This window comes from Triturus cristatus, chromosome 5_2 (assembly GCF_964204655.1).
Source record: "Triturus cristatus chromosome 5_2, aTriCri1.1, whole genome shotgun sequence".
Taxonomy (NCBI): Eukaryota; Metazoa; Chordata; class Amphibia; order Caudata; family Salamandridae; genus Triturus; species Triturus cristatus.
In genome coordinates, this window is record NC_140588.1 from 89,667,851 (window position 1) to 89,695,362 (window position 27,512).

At 42.5% G+C, this 27,512-nt stretch overlaps 1 protein-coding gene across 1 annotated transcript in view; it reads left to right on the forward strand.

Moving 5' to 3' along the window:
* Positions 1–27,512, forward strand: part of CDH12 (cadherin 12) — a 2,012,840-nt gene that overhangs the window by 704,830 nt on the left and 1,280,498 nt on the right. The window contains exon 3 of the mRNA XM_085606875.1: positions 24,904–25,156. The gene's annotated coding sequence lies outside the window, so the exon portion shown is untranslated. The remainder of the gene's footprint in view (positions 1–24,903; positions 25,157–27,512) is intronic.

The window sequence follows — 27,512 nt, forward strand, 5'->3', positions numbered from 1 at the left end:
TAGATAAAATGATGTATCCACATATATTGAAGAAATGATCGCATTTGTGCAAGTTAAATCACTCTGATCCTTTTTGTTACACAATGCACATCAAACTATTGTATTCTTACACACAGACAAGCCCGACAACACACACGGGCAAGAGTACACAGATGCACTACACAAACAAAAATGCAAGTGCATGAGCACACACACATATATGAGCACACACACATACATGTGCACACGCACACACTCATACAGAAACTCAATTTCAAACTGTAACATGGCAAAGAACAGGATGTACTTTTTAGCAGAAGTTTCAAAGTAAAAAAAAAACACTGAAAAAAAATCAAGCCCGTCTTCGCACACTTTGAAATATATAACCAATGGTTTTATGAAAAGAACATCAAAGCCTCTAACATTGCTAGCATTTTTATCTACACTTATTGAAAACGGAATAATGAACAGCAGTTTGTCTGAATGCCATAACACTTCACTTCCTTGGTTGTCATTAGCAGTTTTCTTAAATTTTCTGAGAAATGTACTTTTATGGTTTATAGCCTAGCTAGCTAACCCATGATATAACACTCTACTAGAATTTCAAAAAGTTGTTGACTATTTTCTGCAATTCGATCTTATGTGATGATCTGATTCCTTGCATGCCTGTTTTGCGATTTCGTAACTGTGGTAAAAATAATTCTAACTTTAAGAATGTTATATGTTTGGGGAAGACATTTACGTTCTCAAATTATCAGACAATTACTCTGTAAAGCGTTCATTTGAGTAACACGCATTTGTATGTCTACACCATTTTCTAGAAGTGTGTGAAAACAAAAGACATTTGATAGTGAACAATATATTTGATTTGCCAAAGATATCATGAAACACCAACAAAACAAAAAGCGACAGTAGTTTCTCATCACTTTTTTAGTTTTTTCCCTTACCTAAATGGGCCAGGATTTTTCAATGTGTACTCTATCGGTGGCTCACAATGCCTAAACTACACATCTCAATTCAGTTTTAGAGATGTTTTACACGTTATACCTACATATCATTTCCTTATTATGAGTGCCCATGTAATTCGGAATGGGGTTGTAGCAGGAGTTATCGGTCCACCAGGAACTATGACATTTATTGGGACACCACAGATCTGGTGTGTTTCAAATGGACATTTTATCCAGTTCTGCAATTCTTTTTGAATTCCTAAAAATTTGGGCTATTCATTCCAAACATAAGTGAAATCCTATGTTAGAACTCTTTAGGAAATAGTTGTGAATCAAGAAACAAGAGGGCCTTTGGAGAGATAAGCATGAGGTGCAGGGCAGAGTAAGGATTTGTATATATATATATACCAGCCTGTCCAGAGGAACACTGCCTGTTCCCCCTGTGCTGGTGCAGTGGTCAGGTGGGGGCTGGGCTGTGCTAATTCTCATTGCCACATCAGCATTAAAAAGGGTCTAGTGGCTGCAGGCTCAGAATGATCAGGTCCGGAGTTTGCTGACCCAATAATTCCAGTCCGAGAGAGATTCAGAATTATAGGTGGCACAAATGCATCTGGAGGTATTGCTCCATGAGTAGTTCCATCCCTGTTAGACTTGGCATCTTTGGTGTGGTTTCCCCTGACTTTTTGCCTCTACCTCCTGTATTTTTGATGCTGTGCTGGATTTTGGTTTTTGCTGGCTTTGATGCTTTGGGCACATTGCCACTGTTGATCAGTGTGAAAGTTCAAGTACTCCCTGTGTAAATTATAACAATCGGTTCTCCCTGATTGGTATATTTGATTAACTGGTAAGTCCCTAGTAAAGTGCACTGAGTGTGCCAGGGCCTGTAAATCAAATGCTACTAGTAGGCCTGCAGCACTGGTTGTGCCACCCACATGAGTAGCCCTCTAAATGTGTTTCAGACTAACTACTGTAGTATCTGTGCACGCAGTAGTGAACTGCCATGTTGTCCTGGCAAGTGCACCCACTTGCCAGGCCCAAACCTCCTCTTTCCTTACATGTAAGGCACCCATATGGTAGGCCCAAGGTACCCGCTGGGCAGGGTGCAGTGTATGTGAAAGGTAGGACATGTTCTGGTGTGTGTTACATGTCCTGATAGTGAAATATTGTGTATTTCATTTTTCACTATTGAAAGGCTATCTGCCCCATAGGATAGATTGGGAGATACTTTGTAACATCTTACAAAGTATAACTTCCCATTGGGACAAGATAGAGGAATAAGGTTTAGGCTCTCTCAACTCAGAATTTAATAACACATATGTTTTAGTAAAGATGGTTTTTAAGATGTGTGTTTGAAAATGCCACTTTTAGAAAGTAAAAGACACAATTGATGGACGGAATGCAGAACAAATCAAAACATTCATTCCCAGTAAAGAGATCTGGGTTAAATCCATCATTCTTTTGCTCACCATGCCACCCCAGTTTAGACCTGGCCACATGCAAATCAGTCTTGACCCTGTGCCTCATGGGAACAGTCCAGCCCGAACTGCCAAGCCAGGTCCTCCCTGGACCGGGAACAAGCATCCTAGAACCGTTTTTGGGGTTTCACCCCTCTTCAGCCAGGATAGCTTGATTCCAGTGGCACAGTGAGCCCAGGACCCACGTCTGGGCATACCTGGCGCACTTAGGGCGAGAAAGCAAAAGACACACAATTGATGGACGGAATTCAGAACAAATCAAAACATTCACCCCCAGTCAAGAGATCTGGATTAAATCCATCATTCTTTTGCTCACCATGCCACCCCAGTTTAGACCTGGCCATATGCAAATCAGTCTTGACCCTGTGCCTCATGGGAACAGTCCAGCCCAAATTGCCACAAAGTAGCCATTTTCTTGTTTCACCATTCTGTGTGCCGCTACTATCTTGTGTATTGACTGTCTGGTTTTGGAGTGACAGGGGCTGGGGATGTGCATTTAGTGTAGACAACCACTGGGGGTTGAGGTGAGCCTGGCCTTCCCTGGATGACTCGGATCTGATCTAAATGGGTCTCGGCTGCATTAAGAGTAGGGGGAGGAGATTTCCTTGAACCTGCATTGGGCCTGTCTTCCTTGCACAATGCTGTCTCCACCCCCTCTGGTCATACTGCACCAGTGAGGACAGAACTGTTTTGGATTGGACTCAGAGACCCTTGCACAAAGAGAACAATGACAAAATGGGGTATAAGTAGCAGACCTTAAACCCCAGAACTTTAGATCACTTCTGGACTCAAGAGGAACCTTTGCCAAGAAGAAGAGCTGAAGAGCTGTGAGAATTATTCCTCCTTTCCTGTGTGTTGTGTGGGGTTGGCCTGCAGTCGCTGTTTCTGCCAAGGAAAGGTCAAAGACTGGAACTTTCCTGTGAACCTGCTTGAAGAAAAATCTCCAAGGGCTTGTGTGTGCTGGCCTCCTGTTCTGAAGTCTCAGAGACACAAAGTCTTCTCCCCCAGCTCCCCTGAACTCTGCTGCTGAGAGCTCTTAACTGCAAGTGCCTATTCCGGTTCTGGGCGTATGGAGGTTGTTCCTGCTGTTGGAAGCTGAAAGGAAACTGAAGAACTGCAAATATCGACGCATTTCTCTGCTTGCTGCTGTTTTTCATGACGCAGCACTGCATGGCGAGAAGAATCTCCACCCACCGTTGCGCTGCTATAGAGACGATGCAGTGCCTGTTGAGGCTGCAAGAACCAATTCATCATGGGATCACGGTTGAAGAAACCGACGCAGCTCTGCTTGCCACTGCCGCATCGATCACCAGCGCATCCCAGATTTGCACACATCATACCTGGACGGCAAGCTTTTCCAACGTATCACCCGCGGTCCAGAATTGTCTTGAAGTCGACGTATCACTTCCCCCTACAGTCCTGATTCGATGCATCACTTCTCCTATGTGCAGCAGAACTGTTGCTTCACCTTCCAAGGACTCATGAACTGACGCATATCTTTGTTTCTCAAGGCTTCCCTGCTCTGCAGCAGTCTGGCCTTCTGAATTTTGATGCATCCACAGGTACTTTGTGTAGAATCATGTATCCATAGTTTTCTATGGACCAAGTTGCTTAAAAACTTTGAAAAAATCATATTCTAATTACATGTATGTTGTATTTTTGTGATTTTGGTCTATTTGAGTTAAGATAAAGATACTTTATTTTTCTAAACTGATGTGGTGTCCATTTGTGGTGTTATCACTGTATTACCGTGTGTTTTCTTTACAAATACTCTACACATTGCCTTTGATATCAGCCTGCTGCTCCTGCCAAGCTTCCCAAGGGGTGAGCAAGGGTTATCTGGTGTGTGTACCCCCTTACACTGACTAGAAGCAAGGGTCCCTATTTGGACAAAGGTACATACCTCTGCCAACTAGAGACCCACGTTCCTAACAATCCCTCATAACGAGGGCCTAAGTAACTTGTCCCTAGCACCTTAAAGTCTCCATTTGGATATTTTCAGTTTAGGCTCAGCAATAGAATATAAGGAACTAACATGATGTTCAAAATAAAAATGACTTCAAATGGATGTGGGAAGGATCGAGTGCATAGCTTTCCAAACTGCACTCAGGACTTTCAACTGTGTATATCTTTGCACAGAGGGCCTTCCTTGCTGAGTACCGAAAACAGAAATATTATTAACCTGCTAAAGGCTGCATACATTTCTGATGCCTTGATTTTTCGCAGCCTGCATCATCTTCGCATACGTCCGAGGAAGAAGTAAGTAAAAAGGGACTGATGAGCAATCTAATAGTCTTGAAAAGACCACCCCTTGAATCAGGAGGGCTAAAAATGTTGAATTCAGAGAGAGACCAATTTTGATAGATTGAACAGATGAAAATGTGCAGTTTTAACAGCGTACCGTAGAATCAAGGATTAACTCTAGATTTCTCACCATTGAAATAGCCAAAAGAGGTGCTTAGAATGTTGAAGCCCAATCAAATGCCAACAAACAAGAGTGGTCTCTGCCTGCTAGACCTGGCCCTTTTTGGAGGGTCATTCCAGAACGTTTTGCTTTCCTCCTGTATTTTTTATGACCTGTCTTTTTTGGTTTTCTGACTTTGGGCACTTTACCACTGCTGATCAGTGCTAAAGTGCGTGTGCTCTCTCTTGTAAACTTGATAAGAATGGTCTACACCTGTTTGGCATATTTAATTTACCTGTAAGTCCCTTGTACAGTGGTATCCCATATACCCAGGGACTGTAAATTAAATGCTACTATTAGGCCTGCAGTGCTGCTTGCGCCAACCTCTCAAGTAGCCTTTCAAACCTGCGTCAGGCCTCTGCCGCTGCAGGGACTGCGCGCGCAGTTTACTGCCGCAGTGACGTCACATTTAAAGTGGTTGCCACATCTAAAACTCCCTTTTTACTACATATAAGGCCCCCCTAAGGTAGGCCCGAGCTAGCCCTATGCTGTATAGGTATAGCCTGACTGCTCTTCCAAGCTACCAAGGGGGTGAGCAGGGGTTGTCTAAGGGTGTAACTCCAATACCCTAACTAGAAGCAAGGGTCTCCACTTGGACAAAGGTGCAAACCATTGCCAACTAGAGGCCCCTATTTCTAACACTGTCTAACAAAAGGCTATCTATTTTTCGGGCATTCATAGTAAAATAGTTGGATGTCATTCAAATTGAATAGTATTGCCAGTCTTGAAAACCATTCTCACCCTGCATGAAAGGTTTCAACTTTTTTGATTTTCAAGGGTTTGAGAGAGCAGACATTACATCAAACAATTTATTGATAAAAGAAGTGATTATGACAACTTATGTGCAAACCACAGAAAAGATGTGCAAAGTTTCACGTTCTGAAAAATTGACATTAATACGAATTTTAGTTACTGCATCATAGAAGCACGCAAAAGAAAAAATAGATTTGAGGAATGTAATTAATTTAATTAATATAGATGTGAATAATAATCATGAAATACTATTTTCATTAATTTATATGTGTTAGAATTATGTTGGAGAAACACCTCACATTAGTGATTTGATTGCTAATTGATTTGATTTTAATGTAAAGAACATGAAATGAATAAGACTAAAAGAAAATGTTACAATTTAGTTTGGTTTGCATGTGAAACTTAACAATAATATAATTTCATGTAATAATGTGTGCACCAAAAATTACTAAAGAAAAGTAGCTGTTACACAACTATATTTAGGTGTGTTCTCATGAAACTTCTTTAGAATGTATTTCACATATGTATTAGTTGAATAGCACATAAACTACAAAGATTTATACACATTTTCTTATATGATTAATGTTAACACAACACGTTTTTTTATGAGTACATTATACTGATGTATTAATTATAATCAGAATTATATTTTCAGATGTATTTCTGTCATATTTTGAATTCAGATACTAGTTTCCTATTATTATGTAATTCAGGATTTTCATATGATCTTGTCATATATATAGCCCAAATTTCATGTAGCTGTCATTTCCCTTTCCAGTGAAGTCATGGCCTGAACATTTCCAAAGCATATGAAAACTTCTTACAATATTGCAAGTTATAATGAAATAATAACTGTTTCATTTGACATCTCCCGAACTGAATAGTGCACTTGCAACAAATTTTCGTTACGCTCTGGAATACCTAATTGTGAAAGAGTCATTTTGAACCCTCATGTTTTCTTTTTAATGCCCTATTGGTCAATGTGTCTTATGCTTACATATCCTAAGGAACTGCGTAATTGATTCACCTAATTTTCTGGGTTTGTGTCTTTTTTGTGCCACATCACCATCACCCTATTGCAGATTAACTAATGAACTGAACGGCCTGACAAATTGAAGTCATGTCAAGGGGTGTCACCCCGGAAAGTGTTCCAGTATAATTGCTCAGTTTTTGGAAGAATGTGGGAGCTTCTTTGGGCTATTGTGCTACTGGTTTCTGAGACATTGGCAGCTTGGACTCATTACTGCTGAGAGCGTCCTGATTGCAGATTGAACCTTATCGGATGAAGGGTTCAGGTCATGTCGCTGTGAATCTTGCTGTTACAGCTGCAAACTGAGACAAATCACTGGGTTGATGAACTGGACTGGCTAATTTGAAACTTGCTGAACTCTTCGGAGAGACTTTACTCAGGCTCTCCTGGCTATCTATCCCTCTCAGTACATACACTGTATGTGATCAGAATTCTCCTCAACTGAGGAAGATTTTCCCCTCTTACTCTCCCTGAATCTCAGAGGCTTGGTATATTTTATTAAATCCTTCACTAATTGATTATTAAAGCTGTATGCAACTTTATTGTAAGCAATGTTCTTTACTTTTTAGACTGAATTAACTAAACTTTAGCATTTAATCTGATACTGCTGTTCTGTCTCGTCATTCCTTGAAAGAGAACATTTTTTATGAGTTGTCAATAAATTGAGAAAGACTAATCTATGAGTTGTTGTAATTGTATTTAGATACAGTTATCTTATGCCTGGTCCTCATTGGGTAAGTATGCATTCCCCTAATATCCAACCCCTTTCAGTACAGAGCAAGATCTATCGGAGGACCAATTGAATATATATGAGTAGTGTAAGATGAAAGTAAATTCTGTAAGGCCCCAGTAAATGCTACAGCAGGTTCATCATCCCAAAACTACTCAATCCAATCCACCTTGAAGAGACGTGGGGCCAGATTCACAAAAAAGTCATACATCTACCCCTCAGAGTTACATCTATGTGCAAGTGTAGATTTATTACTGTTTGGGATTCACAACCATTCCCAGAAGGGCACCTGTAAAACCTAGCAGGTGTAAGACTCTAGACTCACTGTTATGTCGGGCGTTCTCTGTAGTTCCGCTCTATTCGAGAAACAACTCACCTTTCTTCATGCACAGCAATACGGCCGCACACACCTCGGGTGCTGCTCCTTACCACAGATGGAGGTGTTGTCTCATTCTTGGCAAGTCTGCCCACACTAATCTTCTCCACAGACTCACTCTCTGCTTTTAATTTGTTTAGGCTTCCACTGCTTAAGTGGGGCTCACTTCCACATAAACCTTCGCTCTCTTTTCTTGCCGTTTCTCATGTGGAACCATTGGTCCACTCTCCCTGTCGGGCGGTTACACTTCACCCCCGCTTGAGTTTGCTGTTTGGGTAGAATCTATGTCTGACGCAACACTGTGCCTGGACCAATCATCGCCGAAAATTGTTATGACCACACAACTTACTTGAAGTCAGCTTTCTTTACCAAGTAGATTTATTTGGCAGAAGTAAACTCAAACACAACTTTGTCAGGCAGAGCTGGGCTTCCAACTCTCACCACATCTGACTGAACTGTATGACATAGACTGTTCGAGCCTAATGATATCATAAAGTGCCTCACAAAGAACTGCAGCCCCAGCCTAACTGGACCTGCCCAAGTACAATACAACGCATTCCAAACGTACTTCTGGGAATATCATGTGACTAAGCCTATGCAGTCCTGGTCCCACTGTACCTACCTCTCAAACTCCACACGGGGGGTGAGACATTCCCTTTCAGCCCCACCACATGAGGGTCTTGAACGTGCTCTCACACCACCCAGGAATGAGATTTATGCAGCCCAGTGCTGGAGTAAAGCTTCACCCATTTCCAAGGTGGGAAAGGGACAGAGAAGAGTTTGGGAGTTCCCAAAAGAATACATGGTTGTGAGCATCCCAAACGCCCAAAGCATCATGTCTTAGAATGTCCTCTATCTACTCCTTGAATGGGATATTTATAAGTGTAGATTTATCCATACTCTTGGCAGAGGAATCCACACATGTAAATACATAATATAGGTAAATTCCTGACTGCCATAAACAAGGTCTCCTAAATGTACATTTACAATTTTTGCATATTGCCCAAATTGTCATAATTGTGAGAGAGGTGCAACTACACAAGTTGCAGAAATCTGTGTCCTTAATTTTAGTTCTCTTAAAGAATATTTGGAGCATCAGCCATTCAATATTCATTATTTGTCTGAGACTGCAGATTTTCTGTCAATGTTTTATGAAATGTCTCCTTTTGTTGGGAATAATGTGCTAATATTTAAAATGTGTTTTTAAATATTACACCAATGTGCCTTATTATAAGTCAAACTTTAACTGCCAAGCACATTGTAAGAAATGTAAAAACATGAATTCTAAAAAGTGATTTTCAATTGTAGTACATTGAGACTATAGAGTAGATAGAACAAGTTATACATAAAGTAAAAAAAAATCAATTGAGGCAGTATACCTTTTTGCTCAAAGGGTTCTGAGTTTACATGTTTATTTTCACACATGGAGGTAGATTCATTAGTATATGCTTTCATCAAGAAAGGGCCTGCAAGGGTGAGCTTATCAAGTATTCTGAAAAATGCTCTGAGAGCAGCACTGCCATTGGGATTTTTTTACCATCACTGAAAGCAATAGTAAATGCTATGTTAACCATCAATTTTATTATAATTCCCAGTTAAGACCTCTTCTTAGCGACATATGAGCTTTGAAACCACTGGCAAACATTCAAAATTAAGCCTTAGCTATGTTAATTTAATAGAATTAGTATATATATATATATATATATATATATATATATATATATATATATATATATATATATTCACTGAAAAAAAACATAGGTTTCACACACGTTATAGTTAGGGATTAGCTTTTAAAAAACCTTGCAAATTCACTTAAAAAACCATAGGTTTCACACATGTTATAGTTAGGTGGACATTTCACTCGTAAAAAAACAATGAAATTCCCCCGTTATAGTTAGTTCAGATAACTATAACTCGCGCGCCCGCAATCCTCTGCTCATGACGTCACATATTACATCACTCATGACATGGTCAGTGGCATCACTCATGACATCACTCATGACATCATCCTTGTGATAGAGTGGCGGTCGCGCGAGTTATAGTTATCTGAACTAACTATAACGGGGGAATTTCAGGCTGTACCTTCGACTGAAGGTCCTATGGGAAAATGCATGGGGAAAACGTGTTTTGGGACCCCCCTTTTTTCTCGGCCCCCACTTGACGAATCCCCCCGAGACTTTCTGGGTAGGAGCTGAACGGAACGCCCCATTAGTTTTGAAAATGTCGCGAGGTTATTCAAAATAGAATTTTCAGATTTCCTATGGAAACTCGGTCCTAACTATAACTATCTACTGGCGACCGCCAGTAGATAATATATTACCTACTGGCGGTCGCCAGTAGGTAGTTATAGTTAGGACCCCTTTTCCATAGGAAATCCGCAACATTCTATTTTGAATAACTTTGGCGCCGGTCGATGAATCCTCGCGAATTTCTCAAAATAGGTGGGGCGCTACGCCTACCCTGAAAGTCTCGGGGGGATTCGTCAAGCGGGGGCTGAGATAAAAGGGGGGTCCCAAAACGCGTTTTTCCCATGCATTTTTCCATAGGACCTTTAGACAGAGCTACAGCCCGAACGGCTGAACAGAATTACTAGAAATTTGGCAGAGAGGTAGTCCCTATGTCAAGGAAGTGCCTTTTGTAGGTTTGGTGTAAATCTGTTCAGTAGATTCTGAGAAAATAGCCTTTAAATCAATATATATATCTGAGCCCGCTTACGGTACGCTTACCGTACGCTTACCGTACGCGTACGGTGGCGTGCGCGAGCGCGATTCTGATTGGCTCTTAGATCTTAGTAAACATTCGAATCGGCCGAAACCAGGAAGCGGCGTCCGCCATTTTGTCTCTCGCACTGAGTGTTATTTATCAAACATGATGCCCAAAAACATGTTACGGGGCTGTTTTGACAACTTCCTCCCACATAGTCATGTTGAGGGAGTCCCCAAACATCCCCCAAGAGCAAAAACGGTTTTATTTTTTTTTCGGCAATTTCGCCGAGTACGCTTACCGTACGCTTACCGTAAGCGTAAGGTAAAAAATAGAAATAATAAAAACACTATCCACACTTACCCCACCCCCTGTGCTTTTGGTGGCCGTAGGCCACCAAATGTCCAGGGCTTATTAAATCATTAAAAAAACTATATTTTGGCAACATGAAATTATAAAATCGAAATAAAAAAAACACTATCCACATTGACCCCACCCCCTGTGCTTTTGGTGGCCGAAGGCCACCAAATGTACAGGGCTTATTAAAGTTGATAAAAACCGTGCACGGAACGCACTGCGTTAAGTGGGCGCGCACGCCTCGAATGGCGTAAAGTAACTTAGCATTTAAAAAAACGTACAAATTCACTGAAAAAACCATAGGTTTCACACACGTTATAGTTAGGAATTAGCATTTAAAAAACCTTGCAAATTCACTGAAAAAACCATAGGTTTCACACATGTTATAGTTAGTGGAAATTTTACTGATAAAAAACCAATGAAATTGCCCCGTTATAGTTAGTGCTGGCAACTATAACTCACGCGACCGCAATCTTCTGCTGATGACATATGTGTCTTTATAAAAAAAAATATTTGTAATATATGTATAGCTAAAAATGTATGGAAGAAGACTTGGGCAAATAAGTGTCTAAATACAGTATTAGCATCAGCAGAGGATTGCGGTCGCGTGAGTTATAGTTGCCAGCACTAACTATAACGGGGCAATTTCATTGGTTTTTTATCAGTAAAATTTCCGCTAACTATAACATGTGTGAAACCTATGGTTTTTTCAGTGAATATATATATATATATATATCACGCTCCTGGGGTGTCCAAAAATCGAGCCGCACTCTACGTGCGTGTGCCTTCCCCAAAGCATTTCATCTGGTATGGGGAGAACCGTTGATTCGATCCTTTAAAAGCATCTGATTGGCCTGACGCGTTTCGCAATTAGCTTCTTCAGCGGCCGTCAGAAAGAGTGCATGATAGTGACTCATTACTATTCCTTAAAGCGATATTGTGCGCCCTGGATGGGCAGGTCATATGACTCTCAACACATTGCATTTTGGGAAACTGAGTCTTTATTCAGTCCTGTATGGATGCACCTCAAGATTTTTGCTCAGTAAAAAAGCTCTCACATGAGCCTCGAATGCGGCAACTCCCTTCAATCCATCACGTACGTTACACCTCCAGGACCCCACTTCTCTCAGAGTCCCGTATCCCCCCTTCTTCTTTTCCGGGGTGGTGCGGCTCAGCGGCAGGACAGCCGCTTGTTACATCACGCTCCTGGGGTGTCCAAAAATCGAGCCGCACTCTACGTGCGTGTGCCTTCCCCAAAGCATTTCATCTGGTATGGGGAGAACCGTTGATTCGATCCTTTAAAAGCATCTGATTGGCCTGACGCGTTTCGCAATTAGCTTCTTCAGCGGCCGTCAGAAAGAGTGCATGATAGTGACTCATTACTATTCCTTAAAGCGATATTGTGCGCCCTGGATGGGCAGGTCATATGACTCTCAACACATTGCATTTTGGGAAACTGAGTCTTTATTCAGTCCTGTATGGATGCACCTCAAGATTTTTGCTCAGTAAAAAAGCTCTCACATGAGCCTCGAATGCGGCAACTCCCCTCAATCCATCACGTACGTTACACCTCCAGGACCCCACTTCTCTCAGAGTCCCGTGTCCCCCCTTCTTCTTTTCCGGGGTGGTGCGGCTCAGCGGCAGGACAGCCGCTTGTTACATCACGCTCCTGGGGTGTCCAAAAATCGAGCCGCACTCTACGTGCGTGTGCCTTCCCCAAAGCATTTCATCTGGTATGGGGAGAACCGTTGATTCGATCCTTTAAAAGCATCTGATTGGCCTGACGCGTTTCGCAATTAGCTTCTTCAGCGGCCGTCAGAAAGAGTGCATGATAGTGACTCATTACTATTCCTTAAAGCGATATTGTGCGCCCTGGATGGGCAGGTCATACGACTCTCAACACATTGCATTTTGGGAAACTGAGTCTTTATTCAGTCCTGTATGGATGCACCTCAAGATTTTTGCTCAGTAAAAAAGCTCTCACATGAGCCTCGAATGCGGCAACTCCCCTCAATCCATCACGTACGTTACACCTCCAGGACCCCACTTCTCTCAGAGTCCAGTGTCCCCCCTTCTTCTTTTCCGGGGTGGTGCGGCTCAGCGGCAGGACAGCCGCTTGTTACATCACGCTCCTGGGATGTCCAAAAAGCGAGCCGCACTCTACGTGCGTGTGCCTTCCCCAAAGCATTTCATCTGGTATGGGGAGAACTGTTGATTCGATCCTTTAAAAGCATCTGATTGGCCTGACGCGTTTCGCGATTAGCTTCTTCAGCGGCCGTCAGAAAGAGTGCATGATAGTGACTCATTACTATTCCTTAAAGCGATATTGTGCGCCCTGGATGGGCAGGTCATATGACTCTCAACACATTGCATTTTGGGAAACTGAGTCTTTATTCAGTCCTGTATGGATGCACCTCAAGATTTTTGCTCAGTAAAAAAGCTCTCACATGAGCCTCGAATGCGGCAGCTCCCCTCAATCCATCACGTACGTTACACCTCCAGGACCCCACTTCTCTCAGAGTCCCGTGTCCCCCCTTCTTCTTTTCCGGGGTGGTGCGGCTCAGCGGCAGGACAGCCGCTTGTTACATCACGCTCCTGGGGTGTCCAAAAATCGAGCCGCACTCTACGTGCGTGTGCCTTCCCCAAAGCATTTCATCTGGTATGGGGAGAACCATTGATTCGATCCTTTAAAAGCATCTGATTGGCCTGACGCGTTTCGCGATTAGCTTCTTCAGCGGCCATCAGAAAGAGTGCATGATAGTGACTCATTACTATTCCTTAAAGCGATATTGTGCGCCCTGGATGGGCAGGTCATATGACTCTCAACACATTGCATTTTGGGAAACTGAGTCTTTATTCAGTCCTGTATGGATGCACCTCAAGATTTTTGCTCAGTAAAAAAGCTCTCACATGAGCCTCGAATGCGGCAACTCCCCTCAATCCATCACGTATGTTACACCTCCAGGACCCCACTTCTCTCAGAGTCCCGTGTCCCCCCTTCTTCTTTTCCGGGGTGGTGCGGCTCAGCGGCAGGACAGCCGCTTGTTACATCACGCTCCTGGGGGGTCCAAAAATCGAGCCGCACTCTATGTGCGTGTGCCTTCCCCAAAGCATTTCATCTGGTATGGGGAGAACCGTTGATTCGATCCTTTAAAAGCATCTGATTGGCTTGACGCGTTTCGCAATTAGCTTCTTCAGCGGCCGTCAGAAAGAGTGCATGATAGTGACTCATTACTATTCCTTAAAGCGATATTGTGCGCCCTGGATGGGCAGGTCATATGACTCTCAACACATTGCATTTTGGGAAACTGAGTCTTTATTCAGTCCTGTATGGATGCACCTCAAGATTTTTGCTCAGTAAAAAAGCTCTCACATGAGCCTCGAATGCGGCAACTCCCCTCAATCCATCACGTATGTTACACCTCCAGGACCCCACTTCTCTCAGAGTCCCGTGTCCCCCCTTCTTCTTTTCCGGGGTGGTGCAGCTCAGCGGCAGGACAGCCGCTTGTTACATCACGCTCCTGGGGTGTCCAAAAATCGAGCCGCACTCTACGTGCGTGTGCCTTCCCCAAAGCATTTCATCTGGTATGGGGAGAACCGTTGATTCGATCCTTTAAAAGCATCTGATTGGCCTGACGCGTTTCGCGATTAGCTTCTTCAGCGGCCGTCAGAAAGAGTGCATGATAGTGACTCATTACTATTCCTTAGGCACACGCACGTAGAGTGCGGCTCGATTTTTGGACACCCCAGGAGCGTGATATATATATATATATATATAGTTATTTCCTGCACGGGGAGAGAGGAGGCAGAACAGTACTGCCTGAGAAGGGGGCACAAGTGGTATGAACCGGACAATCTTACTCTTGGCAAGCTGCGGCGGATTATGTGACAAATCGCCAAGTTTGGAGACACCACTGTGTGTTTTGGACTCACTCTATCACTGTATGAGGTTTCCACGATGAACTACATGACCCAGCATGCAGCCTGCCTGGAAACATTGCGTGAGGAGGTACATACCTTGGATATGAGGAGGAGCCAGGAGACTGCAACACTGGGAGTGGTCTCTGAAATGCTTTAAGAACTCCAGGTGAATCAACCATACCTGTGATTCCGGCACTGATGAAAGCCGTCCCGGCTAGAAATGCATCTGCCTTAGCGTTTCACTGACTTTTCCACGCTCTAATTTTTTTCAATAAAGCCACTTGAACCCCGGAGCTGTGTCCTGCCTACTTCGTACCTTTAAGTGAGCATTTGGTGGTGATGTTAGGCCGGTATTGTTGACACCGGCATAGGACACACCCTCTCGTTCAGGCGCGCTGCGTGAGTCAACAAAAAACTTGGATTGCGCATTGAAAATGCAACGCAGAGCCCCCCCCAAGTGGAGTTATTGCCACGGAGCAGTTATTTCCTGCATTGGGAGAGAGGAGGCAGAACAGTACTGCCTGAGAAGGGGGCACAAGTGGTATGAACTGGACAATCTTACTCTTGGCAAGCTGCGGCGGATTATGTGACAAATCGCCAAGTTTGGAGACACCACTGTGTGTTTTGGACTCACTCTATCACTGTATGAGGTTTCCACGATGAACTACATGACCCAGCATGCAGCCTGCCTGGAAACGCTGCGTGAGGAGGTACATACCTTGGATATGAGGAGGAGCCAGGAGACTGCTACACTGGGAGTGGTCTCTGAAATGCTTTAAGAACTCCAGGTGAATCGACCCTACCTGTGATTCCGGCACTGATGAAAGCCGTCCCGGCTAGAAACGCGTCTGCCTTAGCGTTTCACGGACTTTTCCACGCTCGAATTTGTTTCAATAAAGCCACTTGAACCCCGGAGCTGTGTCCTGCCTACTTCGTACCTGTAAGTGAGCATTTGGTGGTGATATATATATATATATTACCTACTGGCGGTCGCCAGTAGGTAGTTATAGTTAGGACCACGTTTCCATAGGAAATCCGCAACATTCTATTTTGAATAACTTTGGCGCCGGTCGACGAATCCTCGCGAATTTTTCAAAATAGGTGGGGCGCTACGCTCCGCTCCTACCCTAAAAGTCTCGGGGGGATTCATCAAGCGGGGGCTGAGATAAAAGGGGGTCCCAAAACGCGTTTTTCCCATGCATTTTTCCATAGGACCTTTAGACAGGGCTACAGCCCGAACGGCTGAACAGAATTACTAGAAATTTGGCAGAGAGGTAGTCCTCAGGTCAAGGAAGTGCCTTTTGTAGGTTTGGTGTAAATCTGTTCAGTAGATTCTGAGAAAATAGCCTTTAAATCAATATATATATCTGAGCCAGCTTACGGTGCGCTTACGGTACGCTTACCGTACGCGTACGGTGGCGTGCGCGAGCGCGATTCTGATTGGCTCTTAGATCTAAGTAAACATTCGAATCGGCCGAAACCAGGAAGCGGCGGCCGCCATTTTCTCTCTCGCACTGAAAGTGATTTTTAAAATATAAAGCCCAAAAACATGTAAAGGGGCTGTTTAGACAGCTCCCACACACATAGCCATGTTGAGGGAGTCCCCAAAGATCCCCCAAGGCCAAAAACGGAATTTGTATTTTTTCGGTAATTTTGCCGATTACGCTTACCGTACGCGTACGGTAAAAAATTTAAAAAAAAAAAAAATTATCCACACTCTCTCCACCCCGTGTGCAATTGGTGCCCGAAGGTCACCAATTGTGCATGGCTTATTACACCTGAGATAAACTAAAATATTAAAAAAAAATAATAATAAAAAAAAAAATTATCCACACTCTCTCCACCCCGTGTGCAAATGGTGCCCGAAGGGCACCATTTGTGCATGGCTTATAAAATATACGAAAAATTAAAATATTACCTTTCAAAACAAAGTGCATCATATGTCCTCCATGTGCGCACGGTGCGCGAAGCGCATCGTGCATACATGGCCCATCTAGCGTAACGTGGGCACGCGGTGCGCGTAGCGCACCGCGTGCCCACCGTGCGTGCACGGCACTAACTGCGTAAAGTGGGCGCGCGGTGCGCGAAGCACACCGCATGCTCACTGTGCGCGCACGGAACGAACTGCGTTAAGTGGGCGCGCACGCCACGAATGGCGTAAAGTAACTTAGCATTTAAAAAACCATACAAATTCACTGAAAAAACCATAGGTTTCACACACGTTATAGTTAGGAATTAGCATTTAAAAAACCTTGCAAATTCACTGAAAAAACCATAGGTTTCACACATGTTATAGTTAGCGGAAATTTTACTGATAAAAAACCAATGAAATTCCCCCGTTATAGTTAGTGCAGGCAACTTTAACTCACGAGACCGCAATCTTCTGCTGATGACATATGTGTCTTTATGAAAAATTTTTTTTTGTAATATATGTATAGCTAAAAATGTATGGAATAAGACATGGGCAAATAAGTGTCTAAATACAGTATTAGCATCAGCAGAGGATTGCGGTCGCGTGAGTTATAGTTGCCTGCACTAACTATAACAGGGGAATTTCATTGGTTTTTTATCAGTAAAATTTCCGCTAACTATAACATGTGTGAAACCTATGGTTTTTTCAGTGAATATATATATATATATATATATATATATATATTCAGGCTCGTGGTACTCTAAATAAAATACCAGCACTCACGGGAACAGTGTCTTTAGTTTATTGAAAGACAAGCCTCACGACAAAACGCGTTTCGGCTGCCGCCTTCGTCAATTGTGATCGGCGCGCGCGTTCGGTAAACAGAAATACATTTCATGTGTCATTGCAATGAACATAGGACTTCCGTCATAGGGTCGTAAGTTGGACCAGATACATTGACGATTTATTCATTGTATTTAAAGGAACAGAAACACAGGCACTTGAATATGTAAAAGTACTGAATAACAATGACATTAACCTCAAGTTCACGGGGGAGATAAGCAAGGTTTCCGTGAACTACCTGGACCTCACGGTGTTCACCGCGGAGGGCAGACTGTGCACTCGCTTGCACAGGAAACCCACCGCGGGAAACTCCGTGTTGCATGCTCGAAGTTGCCATTCAGAAAGAACTAAAACTAGCATTCCATATGGCGAACTTCTTCGGATTAAGAGAAACTGTACACGCAACTGCGATTATGTCTCCGCAGCACAAGAGAGCATGAATAGATTCAGGCTCAGAGGGTACCATCAGAATATTCTAGAAGTGGCCAAGAGAAAGGCTGAAGCAAAATCCAGAACTGATCTGATTATCGGGGAAGGAAGTACAAACAGGGAAAAAAGTAGTAAGAGAAGTAAGAACAACAACTTCAGAATGATCACCGATTTCTCAGAGGATGCCCAAACTATTAGGGAAATTTTTAGAAAGAACTGGCACATTTTGAAAGCAGATCCCATCATTGGTAGGGAGATACCTAAAGCTCCACTCATTACATTCAGAAGAGCGAGGACTCTACGGGACGATCTAGTCCAGAGTCATTGTAACAAAATGAGCACTACACCACCCTTTGGGAAGATTACAGGCTTTTTTCCATGTACGAAATGCAGAGCATGTAAAAACAGTCGGAAGGTCATTAATTACAGCATACCTGGTCTTGATCACCCCAGAAAGATCAACAAATTGTTGAATTGCAATACCTGCTTCACGGTGTATTGTTTGGTGTGCCCGTGTGGCTTGCGCTACATAGGCAGCACCATACACCCTACTAAGATCCGTATTCTTGAACACTTGAGGGCCATAAATAACAAGGATGTAAATTACCCGGTGGCAAGACACTTTGAAAAATTTCACCAAAGTAATAGGGACTTGCTTAGTTTCTTTTGCATAGATCATGTACCATCTAGTGTTAGAGGGGGTGATAGACAACTTCAATTGAGAAGATTAGAATCAAGACACATAATAGACAATCAGACCAGGATGCCTTTTGGTTTAAACAGTGGAGAAGAAATGTCCGTTCACCTGTAACAGTAAGAATCTGTTTGTAATTTAGGATGCAGCACTGAAGTTTTTGGGCAGCAATATTACCCATCCAGGGTTTAATTGTTTTACATGTATTATTTTGTTTCTATTGTTCAAGAAAGCCCATTCAGGGCGGGATGTTGTAATTTGTAAACAATAAGAAACGTTAAGTCTATGGCAGATTTTGCACGTTTAATAATGGCTGCCACTCCGGGACTGACGGAAGTCCTATGTTCATTGCAATGACACATGAAATGTATTTCTGTTTACCGAACGCGCGCGCCGATCACAATTGACGAAGGCGGCAGCCGAAACGCGTTTTGTCGTGAGGCTTGTCTTTCAATAAACTAAAGACACTGTTCCCGTGAGTGCTGGTATTTTATTTAGAGTACCACGAGCCTGATTATACACGCGGTGTCCGTCACCGCTATGAGAGCACCCGATCGAGAGTGAAGAGAAAAAGACGGAGTTCTGAGCGTGATATATATATATATATATTACTTCCACTCCTTTAACTTGCACTCGTTCCCGCTGCAAACAGGAGCCCAGACCACGATTAGGTGCTTCAAAGGAATCTTTATTCGTCCGCTCTCAGGTAATTATACAGCCATTACGCGTTTCGAGCCCGTGGGCCCTTGATCACATATATATATAAAGAACCACAGTCCCGAAATACCTCTTAATCGGAAATAATCAGGTACGGACCACTAGAGCTGAGTTTTCTTTACCGTGCTTTATTGCAGATAAAACAGCATGACGCGTTTCGGCCGTGTTTCCACGGCCTTGATCACATAGAGTGCTCCCTTAGTTTCGCACTCGCAGGTGGGTGCGTGGTCCACGAGGGCGCAACGTGGCATGTAATCTCACAGCTCCAAATAAATCCAGCACTCACGAGGGGTACAGGACAAAACTTTATTTGTCCTTACAAGACGCTCAGACGTGCTTTGGCACAAACTGCCTTTGTCAAAGGCGGTTTGTGTCTGAACCAAGTGGAAACAGATGTCCACGAGGGTGGACTCACGACTCCATTTCTCTGAACTTCCGAAACGGGAACGAATGAGGGGCACTGGTGGGGTGTTTTGACAGTTTATTTATTGCTGCAAATACATGAACATACCCGACGGATCTTGGTGTTCGTCAGGGTCAGTGAGCTACATGTGATTCCTTGTCTTATACATCTCTTGGGATCAATTACAATACATTGAAACAAACAAGAGTTTACCAATGGAGTGGATTATAATTGCACTGAAAAGCATGGCTGCTATCTTTTTAACATGTGTAGAGCTATGACAATGTTAGGTTTCTCCTGCTATCACCAGGGCCCGATTTTATAAGGTCCTGTGACACACAAAGTCATCAACCCATTGATAATAAAATCAGAGCTCATTGAAATGCACAATTCCTATTGCATACTGAATACTGATTGGTACAGTGATATAAGGTGATGCATTGTATATGGAGCGAATTACTAATGCACCCAAAAGTGTGGCAGCCATCTTAAAACATGTTTGGAATCATTGACAATATTAAATTCAACATACAACAACAATGCCCTCTTTTATTAGGTCCACATGTTACACAAGCTTCTTCAACAATTTAAAAATAAAATCAAAACTTATTAAAAAGAACAATTCCTAGTGCATTATGAATGCTGAATGTTTATCACAGAGTTATTCTTTCCAAATAGGGCCAGGGCCTAGTATCTAATTGTAGATGCATTGGCATATCATTGTTGATTGGTCCATAGTGGATAGTATTCAGCTGTATGAGTAATGTTATCCCCAAGCATCTGTTCCTCACATCTAATTATTAAATCTGAATGCCATTATTGCACAGGAAAGGATTAACAACGTGGTAGTATATCAGAAAATATGTCCTTAGATGGCCGTCCTATTAGCACATTACCCTGTCTCACTTTATAAATTAGTATTAGTAAGGCACTAGGAATTGTTTTATTAAATAAACCTTCTTAGGGGCCAAGGACCTCCCTATTGGGCCCAAAATCTAAGGACAGCCCCCTCCCTGAGCTTTATTATGCCCCAGGGACCCCAAACTCTGGTGCCAAATATTTTTTTTAAAGTAGAGGGCAGTTGTGCATCCCCGCCTCACCGAGCCTTTCAAGCTCCTACGGACCCCATCCCCTGGGGCCTTCCATTTTTGAAAAGGGGCGGAGGGCACGTGGCCCCCCTCCCAAAGCCTCTTTTGGACCTGGGTAACCCATCACCTGGGGCCATGCATTTTATAAAAGGGGAGGGAAATGTATTGGTCACCGGGGACCCCATCCCCGCAGCCGAGTAATTAATAAATGGAGGGGGAAAGTGGCCCTCCTCCCTGAGCCTTGTTACACCCCAGGGACCCCATGCCCCTTAGCTAAAATTTAAATAAATGTGGAAGGGAGCCATGTGGCCCCCCTCCCTGAGACTCATTGGGCACTTGGGACCCCATCCGCCAGAGCCATTTGTATTTTAAAGGGGAAGGGGGCCATATGCCCCCTTCCCTAAGCCTCATTAGGGTCTTGTGGACCCTTTCCCTCATGGCTGTTTTTTTAGAAAGTGAGGGCCCCCCCTTGAGTGATTATAGCCCCTGAGGATTCATTCTCCTGGTGCCCGATTTTAATAGAGGGAGAGGTGTGGCACAGCTGCCCGAGCAGCTGACTCCAGAGCCCTCAACCCAGCATCATGGGACTCTGGGCAAAAGCTCACTTAATCTCCCCGATGGCCCACCAGCACCTGGATACCCTTAGGGGTGATACGTTTGCACTTTACAAATGTGGAATTTATTATGTATTTATTTATTTACTTATTTATTTATGTATGTATGTATTTATATATGTGGGTGCCCCTGTGCACCCACAAATAGCATATTGGTGGCCATGAAGGGAGCCCCAGGACCCTCACAGTCACAGCCGGGTCCCACATGGTATGGTAGTCAGCATTGCTCCTGCCAAGAGGGAGTAGCTGTTTATGTTGCACCCTCCAGGCAGGAGCAACATATTGTTCTGTTTGCCTGTCCACATCAGTGGAAAAAGAATACTAGTATTCTCCCAGGTGATGGGAGCATTTTTAAAGCTCCCGCCTGTTGGGAGCAGACTTTGTGTTTGCTCTCGTTTGATGGGAGTTTTAAAAATGCTCCCACCAGCTGGGAGCAAACATACGTTTCTCTGCCTGCGCTAGTCTGGTCAGGGAAACAGCTATGTCCTGGTGGTGGGTTCCCTGGGACACAGCAAGTGAGCTGGCCCCTAGGTATGTGGTCCTTGAGGCAATCAAAGGCTTAAGGAGTGGGGCTGCAGGACTTCTCCTGTTAATCCATACTTTGAACCCTGGGGAATGGGGTCCCTGACGCTGAATACAGCTCAGGGAGATAATCGCTCATGCCCCCTTCCCATTTTAATTAAAATGGGCCCCAGGGGATGGGGTCCCTGGGACCAAAAATAGCACAGGAATGGGGGCCACACTCCCCTCCCCTTAATAAAACACTAAGGCTGTTTTTTTTGTGTGATCCCTCACGAGTCCCATGGGATAACAGGAAAAAATGCAGAGTTTTTGTAAATTTTGCCCCCTTGGCCTCCTCATGGGGCCTGGGGGGCAGGATATCCCCATCCTACCCCTTATATCTTTTTTTCTAAATTTTAGTACAGAGGGCTTAGTTGCAGAGTATTGTAATGGCTGCCAGCAAAAGTTTTCTCATGTTGCTGGTAGTTAATCAGAGTGCTCGCTCCCACAGGAGTCTGATTCCTGCAAGAGCAAATTAACTCAAGGTCAAATAATGTCTCAGGGACAATCAGAACTCTCCATTTCTTAAAACTGGGTTTGAGGGAATCTTCTGAGTGTCCCTCAAACCCAACTGTCCAGATATACTAATATTTTGAATCATAATATCTGAAAAACCGCTGAACTGATTTACACCAAATCACAAAAAAATGCAATCTGCATACCAATATCTAGCTTCATTCCAAATTGTGTGCAATGCTTTTGAGCGGTTTTAGCGGTATTGTTTTTTTAAAGAAGTTATGGAAAATGCTTGAGGATTTTGCTTTTTAGGACCCCCCCTTTTTCCTTACCCAGCACTTGACGGATCACTCCGAAACTTACTATGCACAAACTATTGAAAAGTAGCACCTTTTGGTAAGGTTTCTCAGAGATTCGTCAAACAGGGCAAAGTTATTAGCAAAATAGAAATGCTGACCTAACTATAACCATCTTGCGGCGACTGCCACTGGATAAGGTGCGTAACATACAGCCTCAATAAAACACTGCCTGCATATATACACACAAATACATATATCATATTGTATCATATCGTAACATAATAAGTCAATACATTTCTAGTGGTTTTTTTTTAATGTAAGCTAAAATCTTATTACCCTACCTAACTATAAAGTCACTTTAATCTTTGTTTTTTTCAGTGAGTTTTTTTCATTTTACTGTGTTTATTCAACTCCCCCATGAGCACAGCCTTTGGCTGTGCACTGCTGTGGGTTGGCCGTAGATCCTGCCCTCTGTCCAAGCTGAGTGCCAATCCCCATAGGGTGCCAACCCATGCAGCACACAGCCTTTGACCATGTACAGTATGGGGTTGACTGCAGGGCTTAGCCTGTGGCCAGACCCTGTTTCCAATTGCCAGCATGTGTTCAACCAGCCCAGGGGTGTCCAATCCCGTGCAGATCCCAACCCACATTTTTCCCATGTAGTTATGTTTGCAGTAATTCCATGATAGTGTGCTAAAGCATCACATCTCTGGTACCACGGGACTGAGCAAGCTTCTCCCAGTAAAGCTTGCTTGGTCTCATTGTACAACTCTCACAAGAATACCATAGTACCTCAAAGGAGGGCCACCCTGGGTTCGGTGGGAGTATCATGGTAAGTTACTGATGGGCTTCACTAGGTCCCACAGGAGTATCTCAGTACCTGCGGTACAATTAAAAAAATATTGGCCCCCTTGGTGTCCCTTTGGGTCATCCCATTAATTTCATGCGTTTAGGGTGTCCATACCTTGCCCCATTATATGTGTTTTTTTAAAAAACAAGTTCAGGACGCAGGACCAAATTCCCATGTTATATAATGGTGGGCCCAACATTTTTCATGAAGCTAGCCAATCAGATATTTCAGTCCCATGCATTCAAAAAGGGTGTCAGGAAAACAATGCTCTCGTACTCAACCAAAAACCATTATTTTTTTAATCTACTGTACTGTTGGACTTCCACGTGACTCCATCTGGACCTACCATAACCCTTTCAGGCCCACACCAAGCATCTCTTTGGAATGCAAATTTCTCAGAAACAGCTGAAAAGATTTACACCAAGTTACAAAAAGCACTCTTTCTGAGTAAAGTGCTAACTTTCAGCAAAATTTGGTGTACATCAGCTAAGCCATTTTTTCTGTTTAGCTTCCCAAAATGTGCCATGGAAATTAGCATGGGAAAATGGTGCCAAAGTTATTGGTGAAACAAAAAAAGCCCATCTTATAGAAACTCAGGCCTAACTATAACTACACAGTGGCTGCCACTGTGTGATTATTACACCCACACACACACGCACACGCGCACACACATACACACACACATATATATATCTCAGATGCAACACATTTTCCAAGTTACTTATAGACAGTAAATACTAAACCATGAAATTCTTTAATTATGTCACTTGTTCCATGCCAATACATGTTTATAAAAAGATTTCTTCAACTTTAAATTCTCATGGACTGAAGTTTCATACCTGAACCTAGAAACTGGTTTTAGTTCTTAAAACCTAATTCAATGACTGTATAACTTCTAATAATTCTAAACGGTGAACCAGCAATTCAAAATGCTGAGATCATACCTATTTGTTACCATTCTTGTTTAAATTAGAATTTCCAGGTTTGTGACAAATGAGATCTTTCAAAATGGTAGCTTACAGTTACTATAGGGTGATGGGATGATTGGAGAGTTATTTGATTGCCTCCACTTGTTGCTCTTTCATTGGACCTTATTATCCTCCTCCACTCTTGATCGTTAGCACTTTGCAAGTATTTGTAAAATGTGCTTTTAATGGCATGATTACAAGAGAGCAGAAGGCAGCAGCAGTGGCTAACAGTTGATGAAATCACATTTGACTACTGTTTTGTTGCAGTTTCTTGTCTTATTATTATACTGATTTGCCTCACAATTAACACAGCTTTATATTCTTTTTACAGAGAGAATTATCTCCTACCTGTTCTGCTGAAAAAGTCCGCATAGCCCAATGAACGCTCATGTCCTCTGCGTCCTTCATATTCGGAACGCTGAAATACACTGAGGAGATTTCATGAAATTATAATCACAGCCCCTGGCTTGTGGATTTCAAAGACACCCCATGGACATGCTAGAGATGAAGGAAGTGCTGGAGCGCCTCTTCTAGTGGCTGATCAATTCACCTTCCAGGGAATACAGAAGCGGGTACAAGTGCAGGTGAGCATTCAAGAGGAAAGGGGAAAGGATTTGTGAAATTCGATTTAAACGTGTGAGTGTCTCATACTATATATTCTTTGTGTTATGTTTGTGGCTGTCACATCTTGTAATGATAACATACTATAAGATTGTATTTGTGAATTTTGCTTTACTGGCTGCATGGACTCATAATATCCATGTCTTGGGACTCACTTTTGTAAAATTCTATAATAAGGTTCAGTGTTGAGTATGTTGCCTACTAAGAATCATATGTTGTTGTTGGGAAGCATAGTAGCTGGTTCATAAACTTCATTTTATAGTAGGTAAAGTAGTACTACAGTAGTTCTACCTACTACAATATACTACAAAAAGCTATTCACAAACCTACAAGTGTAAATCTATACCTCCCTTTTTTTGTATGGGGAGGTGCTCACACATATGTTAAGTACTAAGTAGTAAATGTGCGAGGGACCAGAGAAAAGGCTGGAAAAGGGGACATACTTACTAGTAAATGCAAATGGGGTAGGGAGGAGTAACAAGAAGTTATGGAGGGTTATTAAGGGATTTAGGAAATAACACGCAACCACCTAGAAAGGTAAGCCCATTACTATTAAAAAAAAGCCACTTTTAAAATTACTGCCGACAAAAAAGACCCAAAACAGTAGTAAATGTACTCGAGCTCAGAGCCATAGGAAATTATAGAGGTAGGAACTGAATTCATTTAATTTTAGTGTTAGAAATTCTAAAAATATATATTTTAAATAGTTATATTAAATCCTATTTTGAACATAAATAATAGTTTTTAAAAAATTGGAATATTTCATAATAATTATATACATGATGTATTATAACGTTTAAGGCACATTAAATAAATATAAACATTTTACTTTAGAAGACTTTTTTAAGGAATCTTAAAAATTAGGTTAATTTAATTTAATTTATTTAAAGTAATACATATTTCATTTAAAAGTAAGTTTCCAGCGCTGTAGCATTTCTTCCATTTTGATCTACATTATATATATATATATATATATATATATATATATATATATATATATATATATATATATATATATATATATATTACCTACTGGCGGTCGCCAGTAGGTAGTTATAGTTAGGACCCCTTTTCCATAGGAAATCCGCAACATTCTATTTTGAATAACTTTGGCGCCGGTCGATGAATCCTCGCGAATTTCTCAAAATAGGTGGGGCGCTACGCTCCGCTCCTACCCTGAAAGTCTCGGGGGGATTCGTCAAGCGGGGGCTGAGATAAAAGGGGGGTCCCAAAACGCGTTTTTCCCATGCATTTTTCCATAGGACCTTTAGAACGAGCTACAGCCCGAACGGCTGAACAGAATTACTAGAAATTTGGCAGAGAGGTAGCCATAAGGTCAAGGAAGTGCCTTTTGCAGGTCTGGTGTAAATCTGTTCAGTATTTCCTGAGTAAATAGCATTTAAAAGCATATATATATGTGGGCGGAGCCTAACCACACATCTCATCCTGAGATCTGATTGGCTGTCAGCACTTCATCCAAGAAGTGTTGGCAGCCATCTTGGGACAAATATACATGATAGCACCTCATTAAAAAGCATTGCAGTTAATAGAAGGTTTTAAGACTTTAGTTACATTATAAATCATTTGTTGATGGTACCATACTCATTTTAGGAATTGTGGTATGTTCTAAGGTGATTTCCCCATGTGAAAAAGCCTTCTGCTGGGATATCATGATTGAGAGAAAAATATTTTCTCATGCTTTTACCACAGAGGTTTGGAAGGTGATCTATAGGCTAAACTGAGAGCTTATTTTCTGTAAATTCACATTATCTTTCTCAGTCATGTGAGAATGAAGTCTGATATTCTCAGTAAAACATGTACATCCAACAAGGGCAGAGACTGTCAGTTGATTCCTTTGTGTTCTACTGCAGCTTCCCAGAGTGTTCCAAAGAACTACTAGAGCGCTAACAGTCCTACTTATGATAAACGTATGGCACACCTGAAGCCATCTTGCTTGGATTAAAGTGGTAACTCTTAAAACATTTAATTTAAAAAGGAACAAAATGAGGGGGTTCATTTTTCCATAAAAAGTATGATTAGTGCTGCAGAAAGAAAAATTAGGGCACATTTTGAGTGACTTCTCAAATCCTCTTCTATTTCATTAAAAAATTCTGACATGCAGACTGAAACATGCCCTTTCAATACCAGCAGCAGTTTTCCCTGGTGAGCAGTAGCTTTACTACAGTGATCTAATGAGCAAAAAGAGTGCTAACATTCTGAATTTATGGCAAATGTGTGACACATCTGAATGCCTTCTTGATGGAATCAAAGTAAAAAACTGAAAGTATTTCCTACTGAGGAGACTGCAGTAAATGAGGA